This window comes from Silene latifolia, chromosome 9 (assembly GCF_048544455.1).
Source record: "Silene latifolia isolate original U9 population chromosome 9, ASM4854445v1, whole genome shotgun sequence".
Classification (NCBI taxonomy): domain Eukaryota; kingdom Viridiplantae; phylum Streptophyta; class Magnoliopsida; order Caryophyllales; family Caryophyllaceae; genus Silene; species Silene latifolia.
The window spans coordinates 47,837,336-47,844,850 of record NC_133534.1 but is presented as its reverse complement, the minus strand read 5'-3'; the positions used below and the strand labels follow the sequence as shown (position 1 = coordinate 47,844,850).

Here is a 7,515-nt window from a genome sequence, read left to right as displayed (position 1 = left end):
ATTAAATAGATATGAGGTTTTCATATCTACTTAACATTACGGTAAAAGTAACGAAGTATATATATATAACCAACTATCGGCCTTAAGCATCCGTATGTATATGGTCAATCACCTCACTATTGTGTTTCTTTTCTGCAAAAGAAAACACATAATACATGCACACATACCATAAGACTCACAATCAAATGGTTGTTCAATGTGCTTTTCGTTTACTCATTTGAAACGAATTTACTTGAGGTTTGATCAATTGGGTTCACCAGATTAGAAACTTTAAAATCTACAAGATAGTATAACATTTAGTTTTCGTGAAGAATGTAAAATTCCTCTAACTTAAGTGTTCTAAACCAACCACCAACTTATCATAGGAGTAGGTACAACATTTTGTTTTAAATCACATGAGTGATGCCTTCTGTGTATAAACATAGATAATTACATTATTTTAAAACCAAATTTAGGTACATTTGTCCTTATCGAAATCATTGCTACTCTAGCACCACTTCAATACAAAAATGTCCTATGCTAAACGTCTTACGTTTTATCAATTCATGTAAACTTCTTTACAAAGAAATGACCCGTACTTGGTATCTCATACCAAGATAGTGGAACTAGCCTATCCATTGAGTAGATGTCTCTTTCAACTTTGTTCTATCGCATACATCTAGGGCTGATACTTCTTAACTCCCACTCACTTTCATATTCCTCTTTGCTTCAATCAAGCAAAAATGAATCTCATGAAGACCTCTCTTCATGTCATTCGTGATATTTTATACACTTAGTAAGAGTGAATTACTATAAAGTGAGTGTAACATGTGGCAAAATCTCAACTTCTTGCGAAATTGGACTACCTAACCGTTTAATTGTTATCATATGCCTAAACTCTTTAGCACATAAACAATCGATTTGGCGTTTCTCGAAGTGAGCCATTTGACGATATCATATTGGAGTATTATAAGTGTTTTTGAAAACTCTTTTCGCAAACGTTTGAATTACACTTGAGTAATTAAGACTAATATGTCATCATCATGACGGAGGTGTCACTTCCCAAATCAAGACTGTCTTGATAAAATGTGACTTCCTTTTAAACTCGTAATATGAGTTTGCAACATGAAACCACTTTTTTTTAACATGTATGGACGTTAATTAAGTTGTATAATAACCGCAAAAATCGTTGTAAGCTTATGTAGGTGAATTGGTAAATCATGTTACCAATCATTAATTCCTTCAAAGAAACCGCTTTCTACGAAAGAATGAAACAAGTATAACAATAAATAGAGAAAGGAGGATGAAGTGCGCGATGTCATAAATCTATGAGAATGAACGAAAAATAGGAAAAATTAACATTCCATGTTTTAATTTTACTTGTGAAACATCTTTAACAATTTTTAACATTTATATAATGATCTCCCACTAAATTATATAAATGATTCCAAGACCCAAATATTAAACAAAAATGAGCATCGTTTGGGCGAAACATCCCATAATTGTATAAATTCGGTAAGTCACGTTGACTAATTCTACTTCTAGAACTCTTGGTCGACGGATTTCCTTAAATCCATTTACTAGCCCCGGAACATAAGACCGCCTTATATCCCGTTGAGTCCAACCAATTTTGGCGTGTGATAACCGCTTACCACCCTACTTACTCAAGGTAAAAAGAGAACACCCCGCTTGGGCGAGCGTGGCTCTAATGAACAAGAGATTCATAGGTGTTACTAATTGGTAAGGCTAATCTCAATTTTAGTTATGTGAGAGATCTTGTCAATTTAGTTATAAATTCCCTATAAGTGAACTAAGTCGGTGAATGTAAATGACGTGAATTGACAACCGCGAAAATAAAATGCATGTGAATGGCGATTTTGGCATGCGCGAAAAATAAAAACAAGCAAACAAGTAAGCATATGAATAAATCCTAGTATGGCCACCTAGTTAATAAAAACTAGTCTATTACATATCGGAAACCAACTCCTTGGTCCCTTGCCTCTTCATTCCAAAAGTGGCTCCTTCTTGTGGGATTTGGAACACCTTCCAAAAATAGGCTCCGTCTCGATGTAATCCGTCTTTTGGAAACGCCGGTACGAACAACTATTACAATTGAATTACATAGCTATTCCTATTATACATTAATTAATAAAATAAATAAAACTATAAATTAATTACAAATCGACGATACGAGATCGTATTTAATTACAAACAAATCGATATTCTCATTCATTTCGGGTAATAACGATTAAAATAAACTAGGCCATACTAGGTACCACAAGATAAATACATTAAACAAATGACAATCATTCATTAAACTTAAATAAATATGCTTAAAATGCTGCAAAATGATGCCAAAATCACCCTATCTATCAATCGTTGGTACCCATCTCGGTTTTTGTGGATTTAATTGATTTTTAAACTTGTAAAAATCAATAATCAACTCTTAAATCTCATTTAAGTCCAAAATAATTGTCCAAACTGTTTTGGACCTCAAAATTAGTCCTCACTAATTTTATGATGAAGAATTAGTTTGATTTGGTGATATTTTGCTAATTTAACCGGTAAAATCATAATTTTTAAGTAAAAATCCAAAATAATTGAAAAATTACCCAAAAAATTAAAAAAAAAATTAAGTATTCTGGAATACTCCCAAAAACACCAAAATATCAGAAAAATTAACCCAAAAAATCGGATAAAATTTATGAAGAAAAAGATCGATATTTATCGGTTTTTAACCACTAAAACCAATAAACATCAAAATAAGGTGAAACCACATTTTAAATTTCCCTTTTAACTTTTAAATTATATTTTCAAATGTACATAAATTTATCAAGGGCAGAATTAACCATTTCAAAATTATGATTAATTTATATCACTTTTATCGACTTTTATCTCATAAAATCAATAAACATGCAAAACTTCAAACAAACCTTCAACATTTTGCATAAAATCATTAGAAAACATGCATTAAACACCATAAAAATTGCATGACCCGAATCAACTTTTAACTATTTTTAGTCAATTTATAACTAAAATACGACATTTTGACTCGGTTTTCTACTAAAAATCATTAAAAATAGCAAAATTACTTCATAAATCACCAAACGTTACCACAAATCTTTTGAGATCAGTAGGTGTGTATGCCCCAAAAATTTCGTGCTAAAACCGCATCTAACACAATTTTTGAGTTTTTATAAATTATCTCATAATTTATTAATATGCTTAAAATCAACATGCAAATTACAAACCTAAGCTCTGATACCACTTCAAAGATCATAGACCCTAATTAGACTCTCTAATTAAAAATAAATTATCTCATAATATGTTCATTTAGTGATCTATGTAACATGCATGCAAATATAAAAGCATAAAATTAAAGATTAAGGAAAAACAATTTCCTTACATTGATATTTCTGGTAATATGAGCACAATCAAGATCTCCTATCTTGATTGTTCTTGAGCTTAAAACAAAAGGATGATCATCCTAGAAAAACTTTCAAAAAGAAAGTCTCCTTCAAGTTGCACCCAAGAACAAATCACCCAAATAATCTTACAAATATTAAGTAGATATTTGTAAAACTTAACCTTGATAATATTTGTAACATTACTAACACTCTTAGTAATAATATTTTGATTAATAACTTCTTAGTAAATGATGTATAATAATTTTAGAGAGAAATACCAACAAGTTTTATTCACATGTAAAATAGTGTACAAGTGAAGTAGTGTAAAAATTAACAAAACTTGGAGTATATAGGAGGAAGTGGCGGTTGGAGTGTGTAGTAGTGGAGTGTAGGATTCATTTTCCTTATTTTATTGTCCAACACATTATGACCCACATAATGATCACATGACAATTATGGAAGAAAAATAAGCAAAGTATAATGATCATGATCATCCATTACACTCCATTTACACTGTCCAATGTCCCATTTACGAGTCCATTTTGGTTCTTATATTTGTCGCACAAATACGTGTAAATTTTATTTAAACATCGTTTCATGTTTAAATGCTTTCAATTAATTTCGTCCAACTCACTCCGTAAATATACTTGTACCGCTAGACATATTATTTTACGTACTAATATTAATCACATTAATCAATTAGTACAATTTTAGTGAATTAACAATTAATTAACTAAAACCCGTCTCCCATAATTTATTATTCAATTATCGCATAATTAAATAATAACTGCCGTACCTCGAGTTCGCAACTCGAAATCTCTCTAAAATAATCGACTAACCTTTTAGTCTACAAATCAAGGGACTAAATAAATTGTATCTCATACAATTAACTAGTTATCAATTGGGGTTCGTTCCTATAGGTGTGACCGAAAGGGGTCAGTTGATCACCGCCGTCTCATGTCAATAACGTCAAACTCTGGTTAGCCAACCGTTATCGATTTACGTTAATCAACTGACGAGGATCAAAGAATTAAATATCTGATGATATTCCTTTAATGAGATTTATTATGAAAACGCACTATTATGGAGGACACTAACTCCAACACGAAAACCCTTTGAACCACATTCGTGCCTTCAAAGATTACATGTCTATCAAAGGCATTAAACCAGAGATGTTCTTAAGGATCTTTCCTTCATCTCTCGATACTATCCCTAAACAATGGTTCTACTCTTTGGAACATAAGAAAATTGCTACCTGGGATGATGCAGCAATTGAGTTCACCAAACAGTACGCAGATAATGCTGAAATCCAAGTCAATATGCGCACTCTAGAGGTTCTTACCCAAAATGAGAAAGAAGGCTTAACCGACTTCCTAAGTAGGTGGAGAAAGACTAGCACACAACTGGTTGAACGCCCAGACAAAGCCACTCTTGTGGAAAAGTTCGTGGATAATCTGAGACCTGTTTATGCGAACCATTTGAGGTACCAAAACATAAAATCTTTCAAAGACTTGACTGTGCTGGGAACGAGAATTAAAGACGACTTCCGTAAAGGACTCTTGTCCAAAACGGTAGGTCGCGGATATCAGGGTTCCACGAGTCGTTCTTATGGCTCCACTAGCAAGACCGATGAGGTTAACCTTGTCGAATCATCTAAGAAGAATACCCCGTAAAGGAAGTTCACAAAAATTTGTGATTCATATTCCAACGCTCTGAAAAGATTGATAAAGCAAGGTAAGCTCCAACCCATAGGACCTACACCTGACCTAGAGAAGAAGTCAAAATTTTGGGATGAGAAAGCATATTGCGAATATCACAGAGGCAAAGGACACGATACAGAGAAATGCTCAAATTGAAACATGTAATTCAGGATATGATTAAAGATGCTCGTTTACCCATACCTCCCGGAAGCAAGCCTAACAATACTCAGAATCCTCTTGGAATTCTGACAATCACAGATGAAGAATCCACCTTGGATTGGTCACACCTCATCTCTCCAGTCGAGGACGAGATTCATGCATTAGAAAATGAGGAAGGTTACTCCACCATCTCTCCTACCATTACTGATTTTATCGTATGGGCAAAGAGTGTAAATAAGCAAGTTTCAGAGCTATAGGCCGTAGTGGCGTCCCTACGCAATCCAAGCACTATACCTCAGGAAAACGTGTCACTAGCCTCAACTCTATCTCAAGAATCTACGATGCAAGAGGTAATCGTAATAGTCGATAATCTAGACGAGCAAATAATCAATCTAGAAGTTGAAATCATCAGGTTGAGAGAGCTCAGTACCGTCAACGGAGTATGGGCAGACGACGATGAAGACGAACACCTCACGAAACACTATCTAGTCAAGGTCAGTGAGGATATAGTCAAGGCTAGCAAAGTTCAAGATATAGACCACCTTACTCGCTCAGGACGTCCATATTAAAATATCTCTCAAAACGGTCCTACTGTTAATGGTCCAGCTACTAACACCAATGTCCTCACACCAAATGATGGCGAGGATACATATGCTGACCATTTACTAAAACAACTACAAAAGACAAAGGCTGATCTTTCAGTCTGGCAATTAGTCGCGAGTTCATTTCCCCATCGTCAAGCTTTACTACAAGCATTGGCTAAGCTGAACGTAGCGCACGATTCTACACCTGACGACGTAGTCCACCTAGTCTTCCAAGACTCAGTCAAGCTAAGTAACCCAGTTACTTTTTCAGATGAGGATTTGCCTCCTTTCGGCGCCAGTCATAACCTCGCTCTATACATTACAGTCACATGCTTAAAGAACAACGTACCAATGACTTTGGTGGATGATGGCTCCACAGGGAATGTCATACCACTAAAGACAACATATAAATTGGGCATGAAAGAATCAGATTGGACTCCTACCAACCAGGGTGTTCGAGCATACAATGGAACACGACGTAAAGTAGTAGGGCTAATTAACCTTACTATAGCCACAAGGCCGATAGAGCGAAAGGTTAATTTTCAGATAGTGGACATCGAGGCATCCTTCAATATACTTCTAGGTAGGCCCTGGATTCACACTTCCAAAGCGGTAACATCCACCTTGCATCAGAAGATCAAGATTCCTCTAGATGGTAAAGTAGTGACGATCACTTCGTCACCTATCAAGGCCGTGATAGAGAAAATGTCAAGCAACCAAGTAGCCACAGACCCAGTATACGAGCTTGGGAGATTTCAAATTATAAATCTTATAGAGAGCGAGCTGGCACCTTTATACTTCAACCCATACTCAAGTCCCAGGGATACTTCCCAGGGATGCCACTAAACCCTTCCAAGAAGAATACCTTTGCACCTTATAAGGGAGGAAATTCTCAAAGGATACCATTAGGTTTGGGATACAGACCCACGAAAGCAGAAGCCTTAGAAATGCTTACTCAATTCCAAGCCCGTAAAGACAAAGGAATCCAGATGTGATCCTATCTCCCTACCCTAAATGGATACTTCGTCAGGGAGGGGAGCCATAAATACTTTCATGGATTTCCAGAACCTAGGCATTATAAAGGGATAAAACTAGCCGGAATCGAGGTCTTCCATGATTGCTATTTCATTCCTTCAGAAACGGTTCTTACCGTCAGAACTCGTTAAACACCTTATCTCGACGAACAGGTCGTTAGCCTTCTATTCAGAGAAGATCGATTCGTCAGAACTGCGCAGGATGAGAACATTACCATGATACTTCAAGATGAGCATTTCAACCCCACAGCATTGATCACTGACACCAGCTCAAATCAGCAGAAAGGATGGAGAAAGTCAATCAAATGGACAAACAACCAAGGGAAGCTCTTCAAGGTCACTACTGGAGAAGGAGAGATGTTTAAAGGAGAACCTGAAGACAATGAATTCGAGTCTGAGTCTGAGTCTGAGTCAGAGTCTGAGTCAGAGTCTAGAGAAGTCGCTGGAGAGTCTTCCTCTGTCGTCACTCCTCATCCCATTGTTTCTCCTAGCTTAGCATCACATAGTAACAGCAGCTTGGGAAATGTCCCAGCAGCTGTCCCTTTACCGCCACTGACTACTGAACAGATGGCTTCTCTGTTTCAGATCTTTTCACAATTTAATATGAATAAATCTGATTCTGCTTACTCCTTGTGTTTTTCTGAATGCAATT

The 7,515-nt window shown here is 35.8% G+C and overlaps 1 long non-coding RNA gene across 1 annotated transcript; it reads right to left on the bottom strand.

The window, feature by feature from the left end:
* Positions 1 to 1,833: 1,833 nt before the first annotated feature.
* On the bottom strand, positions 1,834 to 3,684 carry LOC141602661 (uncharacterized). Its single transcript, XR_012524589.1, has 2 exons — positions 3,386 to 3,684; positions 1,834 to 2,082 (listed from the first exon to the last, which is right to left on the bottom strand). It is a non-coding gene; the product is annotated as an uncharacterized LOC141602661 (long non-coding RNA).
* Positions 3,685 to 7,515: the final 3,831 nt, after the last annotated feature.